The 23,139-nt window shown below is 35.9% G+C and overlaps 1 protein-coding gene across 14 annotated transcripts in view; it reads left to right on the top strand.

Moving 5' to 3' along the window:
- Positions 1-4,566: 4,566 nt before the first annotated feature.
- DGKB (diacylglycerol kinase beta) overlaps positions 4,567-23,139 on the top strand; it is a 778,174-nt gene continuing 759,601 nt past the window's right edge. For 8 of the 14 annotated variants that reach the window (XM_050783042.1, XM_050783038.1, XM_050783036.1 and 5 more), the window contains exon 1: positions 5,261-5,628. The gene's annotated coding sequence lies outside the window, so the exon portion shown is untranslated. Of the gene's footprint in view, positions 5,091-5,260; positions 5,629-23,139 lie in introns of those variants that run through there. The other 6 variants (XM_050783043.1, XM_050783039.1, XM_050783037.1 and 3 more) reach the window with 1 other exon arrangement.

Here is a 23,139-nt window from a genome sequence, read left to right as displayed (position 1 = left end):
TGTAGTTTCTCAAAAAATAAAATAAAATAAAAAATCACAACAATATGTATGCCTTCTCTTTTTTTAAACCATTGGTCTAAATAATAAAGTGAGGTCATGCAATATAAAACATGGACATTTTCAGGAACACTGTGTAGATGACCATTGCTAAATCAATCATAGTTTACTCCACATCCATCACTGAGACAGCCAAATAAATGGCGGGGCTATATTACAGCCTGCTAATTTTCCACATAAAATTTCAGTTGGACAACTACAATTTCTCTGTCATAGAATTTCTATGCTGTACTTTAAATCGTGTTTTGCTGCATTTTCTGTGATTCCTTAATTATGCATCCAGCTTAGGACTTCACACATTGTGGGTGCCTCAGAAAGTTTGACTGAATATCTTCTTCACTAATTCATATTATGTATCATTGCTCAGACCACTTTATAATACCAGGTACCTTCACTGAAGCAGAGGAAGAATTCGCTTTCTGATTTAAAAAATTGCCTACTAGGTCAACAATAAGCTTGTTGCCCCTAAGAATCATTCAGATTCTGCCATCACCATTCAATTACATTTTAGGTATAAAGAAATAAGAATAATTTGAAAGTCATATACTTAAATATTAACTTCAGAAATTATGGTTTCAATGAAGATAGGGTACACAGTTATGAAAACCATTACACCTGTGCACGTGTGTGTGTTCATGCACGTATACATGTAAGTGCACACGCAGAACGCTACCAGGCACTGTGCTATGTGCTTCACACATGACACGTTATTTGATTCTCTCAACCACTCTGTGGGGTAGGTCCTATAGGCATCCTCATTTTATAGGTGAGGAAACTAAGGTGTAGAAAAAATTATTTTCCCAAGGTCATAGAGCCAGTAGTTGACCTAGCTGGGAATTGAAGCAGGTCTGTTTTGTGACAATGCCAGGAAGTCCAGTGGAAAGACCTGTAAATGGCCTGCCCAGAAATAAGTGACGGTGATCTACTTTGTTAGTTTCCTCTCCTGTAAAAGAGAATTGGACCCAAAGAGATCCGAAGGCCTATCAAATCCCATATTTTGTGATCATTATTCTTTTCAAGGGGAGCGCAATATCATGTCTTTTCTGAATCTCTCCTAGCCTTCCAGTTTATGTCCCACTGATTCATTGATTTAAAACCAGTGGAAAAGTTCCCATATGACACTTTGCTAAATTTAGGAAGTAGCTCTCCTCTCATCATTAAAGCCAAAGTTGGTGAGGATTTAAATTATTGAGCAATTTAATTTTTTTGAAAGATAAAATACTCATATAAAAAATTAAAGTGAGATTACCTTTATTTATGGGATTGTATATTCTTTAAAAGACAAAGCTATATCCTATTGAACTATGTTTCTTTTCCCAATGCTTTGCAGATAATAGATGTTTAATAAATGTTTGTTAAATAAAATTAACATGACAAAGTAATTTTTAAGCACCAGTTTACATAAAGTGCTGTGATTAAAGATGGATTTCTGGAGGCCGAGTACAGTGGCTCATACCTGTAATCCCAGCACTTTGGGACACCGAGGTTGGTGGATCACAAGGTCAGGAGTTCGAGACCAGCCTGGCCAACAAGGTGAAACCCTGTCTGCACTAAAATACAAAAATTAGCTGGGCATGGTGGCATGCGCTTGTAATCCCAGTTATTTGGGAGGCTGAGGCATGAGAATCGCTAGAACCCGGGAGGCGGAGGTTGCGGTGAGCTGAGATCATGCCATTGCACTCCAGCCTGGGTGACAGTGCGAGACTCCATCTCAAAAAAACAAAACAAAAACAAAAATGATAGATTTCTATCTAATTTCAATAACTTCTGATACTTTACAATTTAAGCCCTATCTCTCATCATTTATTTTGTTTGTTTAAGAATTACTTTATTAAGAGTGATGAAAGGTAAATGAAAGTTGTCTTGCTTGTAATCCTTGATATATGACTAACATTTTAGGAGCAAGCACACATAAATGTGTAACAATCTGTTTTTTTAAGGCTCTAGTCCAGTAATCACAAGACTAGGTAGGGATATAGAAGTCAAAGGGGAGTAGAGAGCTGTGCATTTCTTAGGGATTAAATAGGACCTTGAAAATGGTCAGGAAATTAGATTCTAGATAACTTTATTGATTGAATCTGTATAGTAGAAAATTCATTTTGGAGGAATCTTAAGGACAGGCATTATTGTGCAGTTTTGTGGAGCCTGTGAGTGATAGACATGAAAGGACACTTGGAAACCCTGAGAAGTGCATCACATCCTTAAAGTGCCAGTTATTTAGCAGCAGAAAAAAAGACGAAAAGAATTCGAACACCCTTATTTCCAGCTCACTTATCTTCCCAATGCCCTGCACTCATAGATTAATTCATTCACTCACTTATTCCAAAGTTATTTTACTGTGCACATACCACTTTCTAAGCAGTTTAATAGATGCTAGAGACACATGGATGAACTAAGCAAACATAGCTTGCTTCTACTGTTGTACAGTTTGCAAACTTTTGGGTTCTCTTCAGTAAATGAGTGTAATTAAAGTACAGAATTTAATTTGGGAATACTTGTTTTGATGATGAAGGAGATGTAGATGAAAATTAATATGATTCCTTTGTATGTATTTTCACAAACTGATGATTATGTTGACAAATGAGTGTTCATAGAGCAAGTTCATTTTTCTCTTACTTATTTTTTAGATTGATGAATGATGAACAGATTCCCATGAAGTTTCTGATAATATAGTGATGGGAGCAGAGAGGTATCTTGGAGAAATGGGCACAGTGTTGTAAGGGAGTGATTTGTAAGTTTTCCCACAAAATGGAAAATCTTGAGTTATGAGTCAGGAATAAAATTCAGTCATCAATCCTTAACTGAAAATTTTCTTCCTCTGTTACCAAATCTTATAGTTTTAAGAGAGTGTTTTTTTTTTTTTTTTTTTTTTTTTTTTAAGGTGAATCTTAGTAATGCTATAAGCTGTGAAAAAAAGAAAAAAAAAACTAACAAGATAGATGCTAAATACTCATTACCAATTATTTTAACATGTTGTGGCTCTTCCATCTCTACCCAGACCAGATGTTTAGACTCCTTATTTAGAATGAAGATAGCTAATAAATTATGTCTCTCAATAATGTTTAAAGTGTTAGTGCTCTTCCTAAATATTATTTAATTTCAAAATAGGAGTAAAGGTAAAAACAAAAAACAATAACCAAAAAATCAAAAAGAAAACCCTGCTAATCTATAAATGGTAAGATCCTGCTAGTTCTAGTAAGGAATGAATGTGTGGAGCAGGGTAAGTTTAAATTTGTACCATTTGTGGATAAAGTTGGCCTTTTGTATCAAAATGTATTTCTATGTGCTAGAGACTTCTTTTGCCTACTTCCTTACACTGCAGTGTACACAGGTATAAAACAGGTACTCTTTAGACTTAATAATATTAATTGTGTGATATAATAATTATTTAATGGACAGACAACAAACGAAGAGAAAAAATAACAGCTATTTGGCATCATGTTTAATTAGAATTTTGACGTTAAAAAATTCTGGATACTCTTTGCATTTAAGGTATTATATGATTTTTTTTAAAAAATTAGGCTCTGATAAAATCTGTTAAAATTGAAGTTAGACTGGCTTTGGCAAATTGATATTTATTGGATAATTAATAAATGCTTTGCTCATTAACTGGTCTTTGTTTAGCTAAAGGCAGTAATTTTCTAATATAAACACATCAGGAAAAGATATATTATTTAATCCTTTTGGGTTCTTTTCTTCCTTCTGGGTCTTTTCTTATACTTTCTTTTTTTCTGTGTTCCCCTATGTTAAATTTAACCCTGATTACACAAGCCCTAACAACTGGGAAAAAATATGGCCAATATGAAAAGTACTCAGAGGCAGAAATAATTAAAGGTGTGCATTACAAATGAAACCAAAAGGAATTAAGTTTATTTTTAGCTCAGACAACTGGAGGCTGAAAGTGGATTAAAAGTACTATTCAATTAAGCGGAGTGTGTGTGTATGTATTTAGAAGGGGTTGTTCGTGATTACTCAATCTACAGAATAAGAAAGTGAAGACAGATTATTACTACAGCAAATGTTACTAGTAATTAAGAAGTATTCTATTCTTTGGGGGATTTGAGAACGTCTTCCATTTCTTAGTTCTGCTGAATGTCATATTTTTTTATGACAATATGTTGGAGATTAATGAGAGCAGCCAATAAGGAGAGCAAATGAAAGTTAATAGAAAACAGAAACAAGTTGGTTTTACCAGAGTCTGTAGCTGAAGAAGAGATGTTAATGCATTGAAACAACTGAGAATATTATATAGGTAAGTTAAGAGCAACCAAGGGACTTCTCTGTCAAGATACCCTGTGTGTAAGTTGGCAAGCATATTGCTTAATAACTGTCTGGTTTGTACACAGTCCACAAAAATCTTGATTATTGACTGACTTACGTTTTTCTTACCCTAATACACTATTTTACACACATGGCTCAAAATTGTTAATTTTATCTGTGCCCTGATTGGTTACACATACATAGAGTTTCCCTCAATATTTAACTGCCTTTCTACTTCATCCACCCTCCAGTCACCTGCTCCGAGGTTACCAAGCCAGAATGCAGCAAGAACGTCTGCAGCTGCTACAATTGGTAGAATTGGGTTAGGCAGATGGTTGTTGAACAATGACCCATCAAGGACTATAGTTGTAGAAAGGAGAGGGGAGACAGGTATCATATTTCCTGCCTGAGATGTATACTGAGTGGTAGTAATTGCAGTGAATTCAGCTCACTGTCTCAACAGCCACTCACCTGCACCGTCTCCTCCCCTGCTATAACTGGACCAGCAGTTAAACAGCTGTATAGCCTTGTCTCCCTGTCTCGTTTTCCCCTGAGCTCCATCAGCAAGAGTAGCAACAGCAGCTGGAGAAGCGGCAGCCAGAGATAGGCAGGGCTGGTTCTCGCAGCCGCGCAAATCGCCTCCTCCTCAACACACACACACACACACGCACACACACACACACACACACTGCACAGACTTCCGATATCAACGCTTCTTGACATAAATCAAGGACTAAGAGAGACTAAAGAAGAGCGTTAGTCATGGACAACAGGTATTTCATCTCTGACAAATTGTTTCCTTCAGCTGCTTACTGATTTGGATGATAAAATAATCATTTGTGATAGCTAGCTTGAGTGGGAGACTGGAGGACTGGGGGGTGGCCGCGATAGAGGAGCGGGGATGAAGTGGGAGGAGTGAGAGGTGGGGAAGGGGGACGCCAAAGATGACTTTCAGGCTCCGGAAACCTACGTCTTTCAGCCTCCGCTGTTTTTGAGTTGCAAATGATCAGAGAAGGGTGAACCGCAGGCAGCCTGTGTTGCTGCCTGGAAGTAGATTTCCATCTTTCAGACACTAGTTCCAATGGGCCGGGTGTTCTGCAAGGGGGTGGCAGTGGAGAGGAGGATGCTGTGAGCAGAGTTCTTGAAGCTCCACTCCTCTGGGGAAGCCGAGCTGTGTGGGAGCCTTCTTACTGTGCGGGAAGCGTGTGAATTGGAAAGGATCCTGAGAGCTGGCTAGTCCCAGTTCCTCTCCGGAAAAGCAGTGGCTCTCGCTTCAGAGATGCGCCCAGCTTTCGCCTGCATCACACTGCAGTAAGTTAAACTGGACATGGTTGGCAAATTGAGTGGCTTCTGGGTATGTGGTGCGGGGGAAGGGAAGCTGAGAAGAAATGGGGAGGAAAGTTAGAGAAGCATAGCTTTGAATTCTCCGTGAAATGTTAAATCGGTTCGTCTCCCTGACTCCTGTCCTAGTTATGCTATAGTAGGGGTGCTCTGTGATTTGCAGGCGAATGCCGCTTGTGTGCAGAAAGTGCCCTGTCCATTGTGATTTTAGGCAACACAACTGGTAAATGTTTTCTAAATTTAATTCCAAGAGTGGTCTCCTCAAAGTTACCAATGAGATAGCAGCTTGTCTTTTCAAAAGGTAATTCATAAAGAGGTTGGCTTAGACTTTCAAATGCCCTAGTTAATTGTTACAAGTTCCAGTACAGATTTATTCCTAATCTGTGAACTAAACAAGCAAGCAAGCAAACAAAAGTCTTTGATTTACCTTAAAATAAAATGTGAAGTAGGTCTCTAGATAACTGCTAGGCAACAGTCTAGGCCACACTGATGATATGATAAACATTCAAATACTATTTAGTGAGTGTCACATGGAGGGTTCCCTCAATTTCTTCCTGCTGTAATAATCTCCTCCACTTGCTGAACAGTTTCTTTCTTGTGATTTCAAAGTGGAGGTTTTTACATAGATGGCTCTATACTTAGAAACCAAGCAGCATTGTGTTCACTGGCAGAAAATGAAGGCTTAAAACTTTTAAAAAACAACTTCAACTGGTTGCTCAAATTGCAGATAACCAACTCTTTTAAAAACAGGTCAGCAAGGACCAGTCCATTGTAAAGCAAATGACCGAATAAACATGAATGCAAGCAGAATACTGAAGGTCTTTTCTAGAAAAGAGATCAGAAATAATTAATCTAAAAATGTTGGGGTACCTAACCAGGTCCTGACGCATTCACCAGATTTTTATAGTGGTTGTGAGTGGTGGGGAATCCCATAAGCAGAAAGGAGATATTACACAAAAAAGTTAGACTTAGTTAGACGATCATTGGAGAAAACACTGTATAAGTACATTTTTCTCCAATAAAAATTATTGACAAAACAGAAATTACCTAAAAGAGAATGTAGGATTTTAATCTGGATACGTCCATAGGCTAGCATAAATTCCACAGGATAAGAAGGCTTCAAATTTTATGAAATAACAATTGTGAAAAGCAAAGTAATTCTAAAATCATCTGTCCTTAGAAAAATAGGTAACTAAGGACTACTCTTATCCTATGATTTCAGTTTTAAATTGTGCTACTCTTTCTCTAATCCCCCAAATTTCATGCTTTTACCAAAAATAAAACATGTCAAGAATGTCATTGGAATTGTGTTGGCTAATTTTCTACTCATCATGAGGATCTCTAGGTATAAAGGCTTACTTAATATTTTTTGTCATTGTTGGAATACCCAATTTGTTATACGTGATCCATTCCACACACATACATAGTAGCCCTGTGCATAAAGTCTACATGTGACTTTGTGAATCACTGAGTAAAATATAATTCAGGAAATATATTTGCTACAATAGTGCATACATGAGGGTGATTAAATTTTTTTGACACCAATGAGAAAGAGAATGAAAAAGTCTATATGAAGAATAGAAGAATATGGTTGGAAGAAATTTGCAAGCAGTTCCCTAATACTCTAGAGTCAACTATTATTAACTGAAACCTGTATGTAGCTAAAGAGAAGGAAAATTAGGTTAAGATCACTGATGAAAATTTGACAAAATTTTTTAAAATATAGAAACTTATGTAGTTGGAGTTGAGTGGTGGCAATGCCTTTGCTTCATGCTTTCTTATCCTACTGGTAAGCAAAGCTCCTGTTTTGACTGAGAAGAAGATTATCAAAATCATTTGTATAATAAAACAATTATTTAAATTATTTTAACAATTTAAGTTAAAACCATTGGTAAGTTTTGCTGGGATAGTATCTGAACTAGTATCCTCTGACTGATGCTTTTTCTTGCACACTATTGAAAGAAGGGAGAGTTGTAGCCAGACAAGCCAGATGAAGATAGCTGCTGATCACGAAATCTAATTCTGTCTACTAATAATGACTGTGATGTGATGGATAGACTTGAAATGACATTTTAAGATGATCCTCTCCTGGACGCCACTTCTAGCTGCCTTCAGGAACAGAGCTGTATTTATATATGCACAATACTGTTGCAGTATCCTCTAAAGAGTAATACCTCTAGCTGAGAAGCACTTGCCCAGAGCAAACTCTAGGAAAAATTGTGAGGAAGCCTATTCCTATTGCCCCTCTCCCAGCAATAGCATTTTCTTTCTCTTGTAAAACACCAATGCAAATTCTGACCAAGTGAGTCACGTATGGTATGTCCCAATACCACAGTCAATATCTTGGATATTTACTATGAAGTAGGCTCAACTACTTGATAGCCCTGGATTATTTCCTCATATGCTTTGTTCATCACACAATGAATGAGTAGTGGGCGGTTATTTTGAGTGTGGCATTTGCACATACTGGGTCAAGAGCTTTACATATGCCTTCTCATTTATGGTATAACAGCTACAGGAGGGAGATGGCATTTTCTCCCCTTTAGAAAAAACTCAAACTCAGAGGGAATAAACAAATTTCTGAAAGCAACATATTTAGTGAATGCTGGGTTAGAATTAACCACTCAGTGTGACTAACTCTAATTCTTAATTGCTTTGCTTCTTAAAAAAAAATTAAAATTGTACTCCATTATGGATCGGGGTGGGATTGAGCATATTATTTTGTGGATGCCGTGGGTGGGTAGTGCTTGAGTGGTCTTCTTTCTCTGATGATACCCAACCTTGGATCCACCTAAACTGAAATCCACCTGCATTGACCCCAGATCCAAACTTGGCACACTCACCATTCCAATTTCAGGCTCTTCTTTGGCTACACAAACTCTGAAAATGAACATGGGGACATTGACAGGAAGGAAGATAATGCAGTTAATATGGGAGGAGAAAAGTTGGAAGACCTAAACACAGACAGATATAAAAAGAAAATAAGGGAATCATATAGTGGAAGGCTGGTCCAAAAATATGTCCACATTCTTTGTCCTGAGGGACACTAAATAACAAACTCTTTGGACTGTGTGTGGGGTAGAGATCTTTAGTCACAGATAAAGTGCAGACTCAAAACATCTCTTTAAATAGTTGTAAGGTCTTATTACAAAAATTAGATTATGCTTGTCATCAGATAATCTCCTTTACATACTCGTTTTAAAAGTGGAAAAACAATGATTCAAAGAAAAGTGGGGGAGAAAGGCCAGATGCTGACTGAAGAGGTAAAAGAGTAATTGGAAATATCACTGGTTCTTGCATAATCACTTTCTGAAAACGTGCCAGGAAGCAAAAGGCCATCTTTAACTGGTGACGATAAAAACAAAATGGTTCATTTAGGTAAAATGTGAAGTGTTACAGAGACTAACATGATTACTGTCACTTGTCTTCTTATCACAGAAGACAAACACTAACAAAGAATAAAGTGAAAATGTTATGGGCGTAGAGCCAAACAATATTTTAAGATTGGTCTTTCTCAGCATGCTAAATTTAAACAGCCGAAATTCTTTTTTAAGGATTTTCTGAGTCAACAATTTGAAATGAAGGATTTGCCTTTTAACAGGGAATTTGTATTGCATTGTGAATTTGAAACACAATGTCCTCAGTCAGTTATTTTTGATTGGCAATATGCCGATCACTATAGATGCAAGGAGCACAAAAGCTGTTACCTCCAAAATCAGAGAAGAAATGGACACGCTTCATAAACTAACTTGATGCTCCTGAGTTATTGTCAGATGTGTACGTGGTGACAGGGCTTTGCAAATACATTCACATTGTTGGCCCTGATTCATTCTCTTGTCATTTGTGACACTTCAGGTTAGGATTGGGAATAGAGTTAGTTTTCAGGGTTGATTTTTGAATGTGGTGCTAAAATCAGCTGTCTTGCCCATTGGCTCTCTTCTTCTTCTAGTTTAAAAATAATGATAGTAACTTTCATTGAGTGCTTACTACATGACATTTGCCTTTATAAATATCTTGCATATTTAATCTTGATCATACCCTTTTGGGATAATTTTATTATTATCCTCATTCCCATTTTATAAAAGAGCAAACTGAAGGACAACAGGGTTAAGTGACTTGTCACAGTAACAAACTGGTAGGAATAGAGCCAGGGTTTGAACTCAGGCAGTCTAGCTCTGGAGACCACTCTTCTAACCAAAAGACTCTAAATTCACTATTAACTACCACTGGCTTAATATAACCCTCCACAGTTCACACAATGTTGCACCTTCTTTGTCTCTGCTTACATTTGCCTCTTTGTAATTTACTTTTGGACACCCAAACTCCTCTGCCCTCTCTCCACGCTAATGTGTTTCATTTGATAATGTGTCTTTGTCCTTTAATCTCCTACTCTAGTATCATGACACTTTGAGGTATCTAGTTGGTTTCTGCCACGGACCCAACAGTTTTTCTATGTGGTTCCACTGAAACTTGTGCTTGCCTTTATTATTGAACATGCCACGGAGAATTGAAATAATCTGTTTTCTACATTGAGGAAGGGGTTCAAACTTATTTATCTTTGAAAGTTTAGTGCTTAACACAGTGTCTAATATAATATTGGAGCTAAATAAACACTTCTTTTAATAACTGTATTATTATAGGCTCTAACTCTATCCACTGAAGGAATAGGTAGTCCCACTTCTACAATATTTAGCCTTTGCCCCCTGCCCACCAAAGACAAGAGAATTAGCTTTCAAATAAAAACTATGATGTCTGATAGCAAGTGTGTATTTTAATAAGTAGAAGTCATGATTAGCATAAAATTACTCAGAACACATTTATTACCTTCTATGGTATTATATATTTAGAATACATGGGGCAATATTTTGGAATATGACAGATAAAATATTTATTTCCAGATCACAAAATCAAAATTTTTACTGGTACGTATTTTCTGGTTTCAGGTTATTAACATATCTTCAGAGGGGGAAAAAACCCAAATAGTAGAAAAAGTGGCTCATCAAAGATGTTTTGCTCTTGTGGGACAATAATGTGAAGTTGTTAAAAGGTAATTTTTTTTTGTTTGTTTTGTTTTGTTTTTATTTTTTTGAGACGGAGTCTCGCTCTGTCGCCCAGGCTGGAGTGCAGTGGCCAGATCTCAGCTCACTGCAAGCTCCGCCTCCCGGGTTCACGCCATTCTCCTGCCTCAGCCTCCCAAGTAGCTGGGACTACAGGCGCCCGCCACCTCGCCCGGCTAATTTTTTGTATTTTTTAGTAGAGACGGGGTTTCACCGTGTTAGCCAGGATGGTCTCGATCTCCTGACCTCGTGATCCGCCCGTCTCGGCCTCCCAAAGTGCTGGGATTACAGGCTTGAGCCACCGCGCCCGGCCCAAAAGGTAATTTTTAATTGTTTCTTAAACTCTTATTTCCCTTGAGGAAAAACACACTGATTTTAATTCAGTCATAGCTCATAAATTGTGAATCATATCTGCAAGCAGACATTCAAGACTTCACTACCACTAGAGAAAAGTGATGGTTGATGGTGGGAAAATCAATCCAGAAACCCCGTCCTACAAATTATCAGGTTATGTGATCATTCAAATTCTATTTTTAAATGTTTTTATACATTTATTTCATTTACTATTCTAATATTTTATCTATGTGAACTGTATAACACATAGGGCTTTCCAAATACATTTCTTTTTTTAAAGTACCATCTTAGGTCAAACTTTTCTATTTTAGTCTTCTTTCTAATCCACATGAATCAGTTATCGAATAATCAGGGGAAGGGCAGATGGGATGAGAATTGCGTAGCTATTTAAAATGTCTTTAGAGTTCCATCAATAGAGTAATCTCGGAATGAGTTTCCCCCAGTGAGGCAGCTGGGCTGTGCTTTATAATACACATTTTTTTTTAGAATCCCAAGTTGTGTATTGTGTTTTGATTGTTCATAATGAGATAGAATTGTGAATAAGGGTATGGAGAAGTCAGCTCCATATATAATTTCTCAGTATGAAAAGAAGCTTTGTTGAGTTTCATCATTTTCTTAGGTTTGACTTGAAACTTAGTTTCTGCATTCAAACTGTCTGGATGTAAAATCCTTACTTTTTGGATGAATTTAAGGAAGTGACTTAAATTCTATGCTTTAGACTTCTCCTTGTAAAATAGTGATAATGAAAATGCAATCCATTTCATAGAATTAAATGATTTAATCATGGATGTAAGGGGCTTAAACAGAATACACATGATAAACACTAAAAAGTATTAGCTATTATTTCCAACTTACTTGGAATATTGTCTCAGAGAAAAAATATCAGTAGTAAAGAAAATGTTCTAAATAAAATCTAAATCTAAAAATATTTCTTAGTTTTATATTAATAAAATATTGAGGCTACAAAATTTATTAAATATTATTATAAACACTTTGTAAGATTTCATTACTTACCATTGTGCCCCAAATGTTCTTATTAAACTATAAAAAGTGGTAACTATTAACATACATAAGTTAACCCACACACATAAACTACCCAGAAGAATAGCTGGCATGCAATTAGTCCTCAGAAATTTTAACTACCTTTCTCTTACCTAAAATGATGATGAAAGGTCTTTCATTCTTTCTTCTCTGATCTTCTTAAAACATAGTTATAGCTATCATCATTTAATATACAAAAGGATATTCTGTTTTGCTCTATATTGACTACTCCGCTATTTGTACCTAAGCATGTTGGGGAAACATGACCTCTGATGTGAGGAAACCTGTTAGTTTCTAGATCAAACTCCCTTTGGAGTATATGAACTGGAAAGGAGGAAGAAACAGAGGTGCTATAGAAAAACATGACAAGATCCTTGACCTGAAAACAAAACTTCAGGCAGAAAAGATGAGTTTGTAGTTTATTCGGTAACTTATTTTGCTGAGACAGAAAATATAAGGAAGTGTTTCTTGTTTGGCTCTTAACCAAGGAATCTGTTTGTTGGTTCCTTAATGAAAAGAAATAAGGGCTGGGGAATTCTCACGTGTCTTGCCTTTCCTAGTGTGTATGATGGAGATTGTCAGTAATACTCAGCTAGTTCTGGGAAGTCTAAGATTCATATAGAGATATGAAAACTATGCCGTAGGAGACAGAAGTACTTACTTATACCACAGCCCTGTATCCTATTCATCCTTCAGTCATTGATGGGCTACTCTGTCAAGCATTCTGCCAGGATCAGTGAAAGAAGAGGAATGGGTGGAAAAGTTCTTACAGTACTAAAAAGTTACACTTTGGTGGAAGACAGATGTGAATAGACCTAAACAAGGAAACAAGTGCATACTTTGTTGTGGTGATAGTGCTGTGAAAGGAACAAAGAGCTGTTGTTGAGATGAGCAAAAGATCCTATTTACACAATAGGAATAATATAATTAATAGGAGAACAAGCTGGTTTCAGGAGGCATAAGGACCACTCCTGCCCCACCCGCAAACCCCCATTATGCTTTGTTTTCATTGTAGACCTTATCTGTCCTGTGAACAGTGAGTGTAAGAGGTGACAGTGAGTAGAAGAGGCTTAAACACCTGAAGTAAATTTTTAAGACCAAAACAGATGAACTCATAGCGAATCAGAATTTTAGAATTATTAAACAAAACATTTTCATTCTGTCAAAAACATAACTCCCACATTGCTTTTCCTGTTACCTGTATATTATAGGATTATTCAGCTTTGGACAGCTTTTAAAGATTAGAAAAATGCAAGTATTTAATGTTGCTTAGTAACTTCTCTTGCCTGTCATTTTGAGTTGCACATAAACAACTTGTAACTTCCCCACACTTGTCCCAAATAGAAAAAGAGCACAACAAGCTGATGAGTCATTTTGCTATCATGTTGTTCTTAATGAGAATTCTGATTACTAGGAGGGGTGCTCTATTGTTATATAATGTTGTTTGTCATGATATATATTAAAAGTTCCTATTTGGCAAATAGAGATTTCTTCTTTGTTACACATTAAAGATAACATAGCATAAAAGCCATTTAGGGGAGGACTGTCGTTTTACATTCTGATTTTGAATGTACTCTATCCAAACTACTAGACAACATGTTCTGAAAGTAAAGTGATAAGGTTTTTGAGCTTGAAGTGGAAATTTTGTTTTAGACCTATTAATGCTTTTTTTGTTCAAGCTACCTGCATAACTGCATGGTGGTACATTTGGTGCTTAGGCAACTATATTAGCAAAAAGATAATATCAAAAGTGAAAGAGCACTTTAAGTAAACAAAACAAAACAATGACTTGAATGTGGCTGTAATTATATTGCTATTCTTTATGGCTAGGCAATGTGAACTAGTGACTTTGCAGAAAACAAAACACAAAAAGAATATGTTAGATTTGATGTATTTGTCAATATATAGCAGTGCCATGTTGATAAAAATTTTTTCTCCACTAAGAAGTTTCAAAGTTATATTAAAGAAATTAGAGCCTGTATCTTATCATCATGGAGCATCTGGATCAAAGAGAAGGTGCCATCCTCTCTGGTTCTTTAATATGTGTTTCGCTGATCCTCATGAGTTAAAATTCAAACTACATTAAGAGATAAAGAAAGACTGTTTGAGGAATGCTAATACATATGTTAAAAGAGGAAAGGAGAAAGACATCTTCCTTACTTAAATATTAAATAAAGTTGAACACTTTTTTATTTTAAGAACTTCTTATAGTCCTTCACATGTGAATCAGCATCTCTAAAACAGAATTTAGTATAAACTTCCCTGGCCTTATTTAACCACAGAATCCATCCTTCTGGGAGCATCTATTAATATATATTTGAAAACCCTGGAGCACATTTTAGGAAGTACTGGTCTATTGGCATTTAAATGTTCACTTAAAAGTTTTGAGCACCTACCAGACATCAGAGTAGTAGATTCTGGAAGAAAATTATGAATAGAACCTGATTTTGACATTATGGAGATCCTATACTGGGAGTTGGAGGAAGACACATGTATAAATTATAATACCATGGGCTATGTGCAGTTGTAGAAGTAGGCGCATGTTGCTATAGGAGATGGGGAGAACAAGAGACTCAGGAATTAATCACAGATAATTTAGAATTTGAGTTAGATCTTGAAGGAAGAATAGAAATTTACTCAAGAAGGGAAAGTAAAAGCAATTCCTAAGATATATCTAGAAACCATTATTCTTTTATCCTCTTATAAAAACTGGTATTTCTTTCATTTATTCAAGCATAATTCTAGATTGAACAGTTGGCTATGTGATTAAAGAGATAACGGCAACGAACTAGGAAAGAGATATAAAAATTTCGTGGTATAGATGGGGAATGAAGTCTTGGCATCGCTACAAATCCCTGGGAAGAGAACGTAGAATGAAAAAGGAGGTAATTTTAGGAAAAAATCTTGACATATCCTAATACTTTTAAAGTGCACTGGAATAGATGAGTTTGCAAAAAATGAAAATGAATTGTCATGGAGGAGGAAAACAGCAACAGAAACCTGGCACATTCTAAAGACTAGGAAAGAAACGTCTTATAAGAATGACAAAGTAATCATCACTGTTGGATGTTGCTGAGAGGTTAATTGAGATGAGAACTAAAACATACCCATTGGATTTGAACACTGGAAGATCACTGGTGATTATAGCTAAACATGTATTGCTGGAGTGATGAGGGGTGAAACCCAGACAAAAACTTGTTGAGTGAGTAGGAGTTCAGGAAATGGAGACAGAGTGACTCATTCAAAGAGTTAATCTATGAAGGTTTAGAGAAAGGTAGAGCTGTTTCTGGAGAATAATAGAAGTTTGAAAGAGCTTTTACTTTTCTGAATTGGGAACTTTTGATTATGTTTAAACATCTATGAAAAGTAGGGTGTGAATAGAAATATGGGGGGGATCAACATACACTAGGGCCTGTAAGGTGTGGGGTGGGGGGAGGGAGAGCATCAGGAAGAATAGCTAATGTATGCTGGGTTGAATACCTAGGTGATTGGATGATCTGTGCAACAAACTACCATGGCACACATTTACCTATGTGACAAACTTGCACATCCTGCACATGTACCCTGAACATATATATATGTATGTATATATGTATGTATACATATATTTATGTATACGTATATATACATATATGTATATATACATATATACACATATATGCATATGCATATATATACACATATATACACACACGTATATACACATATATGTATATATACACACACACACATATATATAGGATGTTGGTTGACTTTGACTAGAAGGTACACTGCCTATAAAGAAAAAGCAGAGAAAAGAAAGAATATATCAATTTGAACAGGTATTTAGGTTTTATAGCCGTAAGTTAGGTATATTTTTTTAATTTAAATTTTCTCTGTAGAGTTTGAACAAGGTGGAGAAAATTTGAAGTTTATGGATAAAATTAGACGGATCTTGGACCAGAGTCATGTATTGTGATCTAGGTTGTTTTGTGGGGGCAGGTACGGGTGGATATTTGACAAGATGATCATGAATTTATAATGATAACAATTTACCTTAATGTGTAACTTTATTCATATTTATTTATATATGTGTGTGTGTATATATACATATATATATGTTTTTCATTTTGCCTTGACTTAAATTACCACCATCTACCCCTCAGTGACATCTATTATCTTCCTTATTACTCTTTCTGATTTAGAAGTCTGTATGGTAATGTTCCTTTATTTATATCTCTTGTCATCATTAGGATTGGTTAAAGTACATAGGTAAGGTAAGTCAATTATCCTTGGCAGAAATCCCTTAATCACCTTACCTTCATTGACATTCCACATCTTTCCATGTTATCCACCGGGCATTGCCTCCATTCTGGATCTCGGTATTACCTGGAACTTCTCCACTTTGAAATCATGAGATACTCTAAATGATCACATTGCTCTCTCTTCCTCCCACCAATATCCGGTAGCTTGACCCACCTCATTTTCTTCCATGACTTTTTTCTCATTCTCCCTCCCCTTACTGTCCAAACAATACCTAGTATACAACACAAATAGCTCTATTGCACAAATCTTTATTTCCCTGTATTACTCTTTTCCTTCCTTTTTCTATCTGGCAAAATCCTTACCCTTTCTCAGTTGAGCAATCTGGCGTTGCATTTTCAACTGGGTTATTGAATGCTATTGAAAATCACAAAACTATGAAAACTGGTGTCATAATAAGTCTATGATCTCTCACCTCAGTCTGACCCTGGTAATTCTTCTAAATGTCCATGTTTTATTTTTCTTTTCACTGTTCACAGCAGTTTTCTTATAGAGCCCTGCTGCCCATGTACTTCGTATTTTCTTATGAAAAGAGAGATAAGTAGTTTGACTTCTTCTTTGTGTCATTTATTTTTATTTTGGGTACTGGCATTTAGACATTTGAATTAAATTTGGATTTTAATTTAAAAATCATTAATATCCACAACAACTTTAACCCTACTTCTCTCTACTCACCACCTTCTCTGTATCCCTTGCTTTTAGGCAAAGCTTCATAGCATGGTCCTTCTTTATCTCTTCAACAATGTCTATTGTCACCTTGTTCTCTTCCAATCTAATGTTCCTTTGACATTAAGCTGCTTATTCATTCCTTCAGTGCTGCTTTTCCACTTTACTTGCACTCCTATTGTGTCTCTGGTTCTCTGTTTTTTGTTGTTGTTGTTGTTTTGTTTTTTGTTTTGTTTTCCAGTGGTTTGAACATTGCCTGGCACAAAACAGGTACCTAAAAAGCACTGAATAAATAGGTGAACTCTAATAATGCATCTTTCTTGATTGGGGATGATGAGTTATCTCATAAAGCATCTCTCTGGGTCAATAGTGTTTTTTATTGTTTTGTCTACTTTATTAAAGAGGTAAGTGACTATCTTCTTCATTCTCTGAAATGCACTACATTGTAGTCCAGAGTTTGGTACTATTCGTGGTTTCGGGCATCTACTTAGTGCTTTAGAATGTATTCCCTGTGGATAATGTGGGAGTACTGGTACATCCTCTTGGTCCATTTATCAGTATGGTTTGTATTGATGCTGAACAAGTACCTGTACATTAGCATATTTTCCCCTCTTTTATATTTAACAGTAATACCTATGTTTTCTCATTCTGGAGATAATATTCAATAATGCTATTATATTTTGAAAGAATGAAATTATTTTTAATTCGACTAAGTGTAGTCATTGGAACTTTCTTTATTCAATTTCAGAAGCATAAGTTAGATTTAGGGATTTTTTTTTTTTTTTTCATTTGTGGCATTCTGTGAATTGGTCATTGGTATTCAGATTGTGAGCCTGGATATAAAGAGGAGGGATAAATGTTATTTTCAGTGTCTGACAAGAACAAGCATGGAGGCTTCGAGGTCTTACAGGAAGTAAACATAAGGCTAAGAGGTCACACACATGGGGAGAATAAATGATTAGCTGGTGTATTTTCCCCAGTGCTATGTCGCTTTCTCAGAGCCTCATTTAAATGACAATATGCCCATGGTAACAGAAAGAAAACATTTTTCTCAGACATATCCCATATTTACTATGTGAACTGTGGAGAAATGCTTATTAAAGATTTTTGTCATGGTTTCCAGGTTCAATTCAGGAGTGGGTGGTCACTTGTGCTAGGACTTTGTTTCTTACAGCCCTATCCCCACATCATTCTTTACATGGAAGCAAATATTATCTAATGAGATAAGTGAAGGCATTTTAGGGGAAAAGCATGATTTATAGTAAACTGTAGCTTCAAATGGATTTATCCATAGTAGTATACTAGTCTATTTTGCAAGTGTACATTTCTCATCTATCAAAAATCATGTTATTTAGCCTCAGAAATCATAGAATGAGATTGTCCCTGGAATAACTTTTAAATATCTGGCATTTCTTTCCTATGTAATTTTACGTAAGCTATATAAATAGGGTTAGCTGCGACCTAAAAAAAGTATACTCAGTCATTTTGTCTGAAACACAATATAGCATGTGCCCTCATTAATTTTATCTGTGGGATTTTTAATGGTATAACTTCGCAAGTTAATGAAAACGGTATGGAATGAAAACACTCTCAGGCTGAGGAATATCAGTAGATTTTATAATTAGGTAAATTCTGACAAGTTGCTGCATTTTTTAATGCATACTTGTTTTACTTTTCCTCTTTTTCATTGGTTTTAGACATCACCCAAAGGGGTTAATATATTTCTGTATTATATTTATCACAGGCAAAACAGAAAAATAATTGAAAAACTTATTTGACTTTGAAGAAATACTTCCTTGACAGGTCTGAGTTAAAAATTATGTCTGCTTCTATGAAGTCAAAGTTGTCCCTATCTTATGCTGTTCAGATTCCAATTCCATACTTTTTGTTTTTGTCTGTTTGGAGTGGAATTTTATGTCTTTATTTTAGGACTCTTTTCCTTTCCATTTCAACTTTAGATTGCTTAGAGATTGAGTATAAACTATTAATCGATCCCTATGAAACTTGTTTTTTCTTTTACAATGGGAAAAAGTTTGGTGGTCTGTTACTACCCAAGGATTATTTATTCTTTGCTAGCTGGATACGCAACTCCAGTTTCCCAAACCAAGCACTGTTTTGTGAGATGAGCTTCCTCTCCCATCTCCCATCTCCTTTTCAAGTGGGTTTTTCAGTGGGCCATAACCAGGCCTACCACACTGGAAGTTTAGATGGTCTAAGAAAGCACTAAGAAATAAAATGCAGAACTGTTTATCTGAAATGCGACAAGAAGCTCCCCAAAAGGGGCTAGCCCTTTAGTCCTGACACAACCTCCCATTCAGATGGTTATAAGAGATCAAATTCCCATATTTTGCACTTTGCTGACTGAGAGGATTGCTCCCTCTGCATGGAATGCTGGTAGAGCTGAACTTTGGATATGCCCTTGTGTGGAATAAAACCAAGCCTCAGGGAGCATCTATTCACTTGCATTCTTAATCTTGTGTTTATTCTTCACAAGGATAATTTGCTGGTATGATAGTAAATCAAAGTGAATGCTAAACATAGCTGAGTCATGGTCCTCATTCTTGCCAATGCTAGAACCTGAATAGCCTTTTTTTTCTGACCAGCTTAGAGTCTTTTGTGGACTGGTTCCTACACTTCTAACTGCTTTTAAAATAATGTAATTAACATTTCCTGGCTGCTGCAATCCATGGTGTTACTCTTTCACCCAGAATCAAACATCCAGATGCAAGCTATATAGTCTAGCTAAGTGTTTTCAAAATCATTAAACTTAGAAAATTATGACAGGCCAGGAAATATTAGGCTAACCAAATAATTATGTACTTATACTTCCCAATTTCAATATTTAAATAAGAAGCTTCAAACACTACCTAAATGTAGCCACCTTTGAAACTTAATTTCACAACGATATTCTACCCTGACAGTTTTCAGATATATAATACCTTCTTTACCCAAAGATGAAAGTGAAGGAATAGAACCAAGGGAAATTTTGAAGAATTAACAAATATTCTCTTTTAGATTGCTCAGTCTTTTATTGGTATTCCAGTTTCACTTTGCTTTTAAATCTACCAGTGACGTTTTATTTTCCTTACACTAACAAATAAATAAGGGGGATATCATTTATATTTTCGCTATAAAGCCTGAAATGCAAAATGAAATGTAATGTATTCTAAGCAATGATTGATCCTCACAAGTTTCAGATGTACGGCTCCTTATTCACACAAAGAGGAAAATGAAGAGGGACAATACTTTAGGATTTAAGATGCCCATAAGGAAGAGGACTCTTTAAGTATGGGTGACAGGGGAATGGCTATGTTTGCGTAGGAAATTTCAACACTGGTGTATGGAATGAAATGAACCCATGTGTTTAGGATAGTATCTACCATATTATGCCTACCTTTGGAGCCTCTGTCTCTGTGCCTCCCACTACTTCCTTAGCCAGTTACCATCTGCTATCTGCATGCACCATACTTAAATTGGCCTTAAAATGATTTGATAACTTCCTAATTATTAAATACATTTTCCTTTTACCAGTTCCTGTCATTCTCACATTTCCTGTTTTTAATAGATTTACACCTTGTTGCAACTCTGTCCTCCTTTGTCATTGTTAAGATTGCACTATCCTGATACTATTTCTACTTATTCAATCAGTCACAAAGCATTTAATAATTCCCATTCAACAGGTATTGGGAAAACAATGGTAATTAAACACATAAGAAGTTTCTGTCTCCATTGAGTTTTCAGTGTAGTGACAGTGATTGATATTATCTGTGATGTAATTTCACAAATATATTTTGAGCAGCTACTTGATGCCAGGTGCTGTTCTAGACACTGGAAATGCAGTTTTAAAGTAGTATATTTTAAAATTTACATTTTCTTGGAGGAGATAGCAAGTAAAAATTAAATATGTGACACAATTATATATATACGTCATGAAGAAAATAAGTCAGGGCAAGAGGAACAAGAGTGATGGAGAGTGGGTGCAATTTTAAATAGTGTGCTATTTTAGATTTATTTTTAAAATGTGTTCCATTCTTCTATTGACATAATATATTTGAAATGTCTCTAAGATTTCCAAGTGATGATGTTAAGTAGACAGTGTGTATATGAGGCTGAAATTAAGGGGAATTGTTGGAGACAAAAATCTGGGAGTTGTTTGTAGACCTGTAACCAGAAGAGACCCTCTAGGGACTGAGTGTACATAGAGAAGAAGGTCCAATGCTAAGCCTTGGAGTAAACCAATTTTTTGCAATAGAGAAGAAGTACAGAAATCTGCAAAGTAATTAAGAAGGAACAGGAAGAGAAAGCCAAGAGAATACATTGCCCCTGGTGCCAAGAAAGGAAATGTTTCAAGAAGAAAGAGCTGTGTCAATTGCTACTGAGAAGATCGGCAAGATGATTGCGGATCAACTACAGGATTGGGAAAGATAGATCTTTGCTGGCCTTTGAAAGGGAAATTTCAGTGGTGTGGTGGAGTAAAAGCCTGATTTAGCCAGGTAAACTGTGAATTGTTGGTGTTAAAGTGGAGAGAAAACATATATAATAACCACACAATTAAATAGTAAATCACACCAGAAATGTTCTAAATAACACAGTATTATCTGTCCTAGTGAAGAAGATTGGAAAGGCTTTTTGAAGAAATAATTATAAACTGAGATTTGATGGATGATCGGTATTAACTAGATAATAAAAAGAATGCAGAAAAGCATGTAAAAACACTTTATTGCAAGACTGACTTAAGAGCTAGAAGTCCATTTTGGCTGGAGTGGGTATGATACGAGATTAAGCAGGAGTCAGATGGCACAAGGCTGTTTTATCTTTAACCTTAGAGCATTGGAAATAATTGAGGATTTAAGGGAGGTGAGGATATGTGGACAGCATAATTTATGTTTTGATAGGATTACTCTAGCTGCAATGTGCTGGATGAACTGCAGGTCGGCCAGATGGAAGGTGGTAGCCAGTCAGCCATTGTAGTAATAAAGGTGAGTGATTATTTTAGCCCGAATTACTGCAGTAATGGTATCAACAGTGAGAAAGATAAATTGTAGTGATATTTATGACGTGAAATTGGCAGGGCTTGTGATAGTCTGAAAAGAATATATGAGGAAATGAGATAGAAAAGTCAAGAATGACCTTTAGCCTTCTGGTATTTGCAACAGGGAAGCCAGTGCCTTATACCAATTGAGAGAGAGTTTGAACAGAAGTCTTTGGTTTGCTGTTATTTTTGTGTCTCATGAATTCAGTTTAAACGTGTTGAATTTGAAGGACTTTTGAGCTATCCTCATCTACCTACTAGATTTTTCTGTCTATATATCTTGCTGTCACCTCAAGAATAGTGCCAAAACTGAGTTTATCTACATCCTTCCAAACATTTCTTCCCATGTTCGGATCTCAGTCACCTTGAAATGGTCCCTCTTTCTAGTATCCTCCCAGCTTCCGTATTGGCTAATTCAAATTATATCTTTTAATCTTTTCTGTCTCCATTGCCTCTCACATTTGTCCTTCTCTTTCAATTTCTGCCCGTACTAGACAATTACAAACTCCTACATTTCACTCGACTGTATTCTTAACTTGCCGTATGGTTTCTTCATTTCTAATCAATTCTTGCTTAATACTTGCATTCTATCCTCCTCACTATCAATTTTCTTGTACAGGGTTTTGATTTTACCATGTTCTTGCTCAAAATAATTCAGTAGATCCTTCCTTTATTTTTTGTAAGTCAGTCATAGATTCACCTTGGCCTAGCATTCAAGCAAAAAGAAAAAAAATCTGTAGATTCCCCTTAGCTTGCTACAATTGTTTAGTACGGTGATTAAGAAAGACTTGGTTTAAATCCTGGCTTTAGCACTTACTAGTTGTCTGATTTTGATTAAATAATTTAATCACAATGTTCAGTTTTTCAAATGGGATTAATAATAGCTACTCATTAAATTGCTGTTTTAAGGCCTAAATCTATGATATTATGGATTATCCAACATAATCCATAAATTATCTTAGCACAGTCCATGGTACAAAATTAGCATGAATTGATGCAACTCCTATTATTAATCTATTAATAATAGAG

Source organism: Macaca thibetana, chromosome 3, assembly GCF_024542745.1.
Source record: "Macaca thibetana thibetana isolate TM-01 chromosome 3, ASM2454274v1, whole genome shotgun sequence".
Taxonomy (NCBI): Eukaryota; Metazoa; Chordata; class Mammalia; order Primates; family Cercopithecidae; genus Macaca; species Macaca thibetana.
Note: the sequence above shows the minus strand (reverse complement) of the source record. Positions and strands in the feature narration are given on the sequence as shown.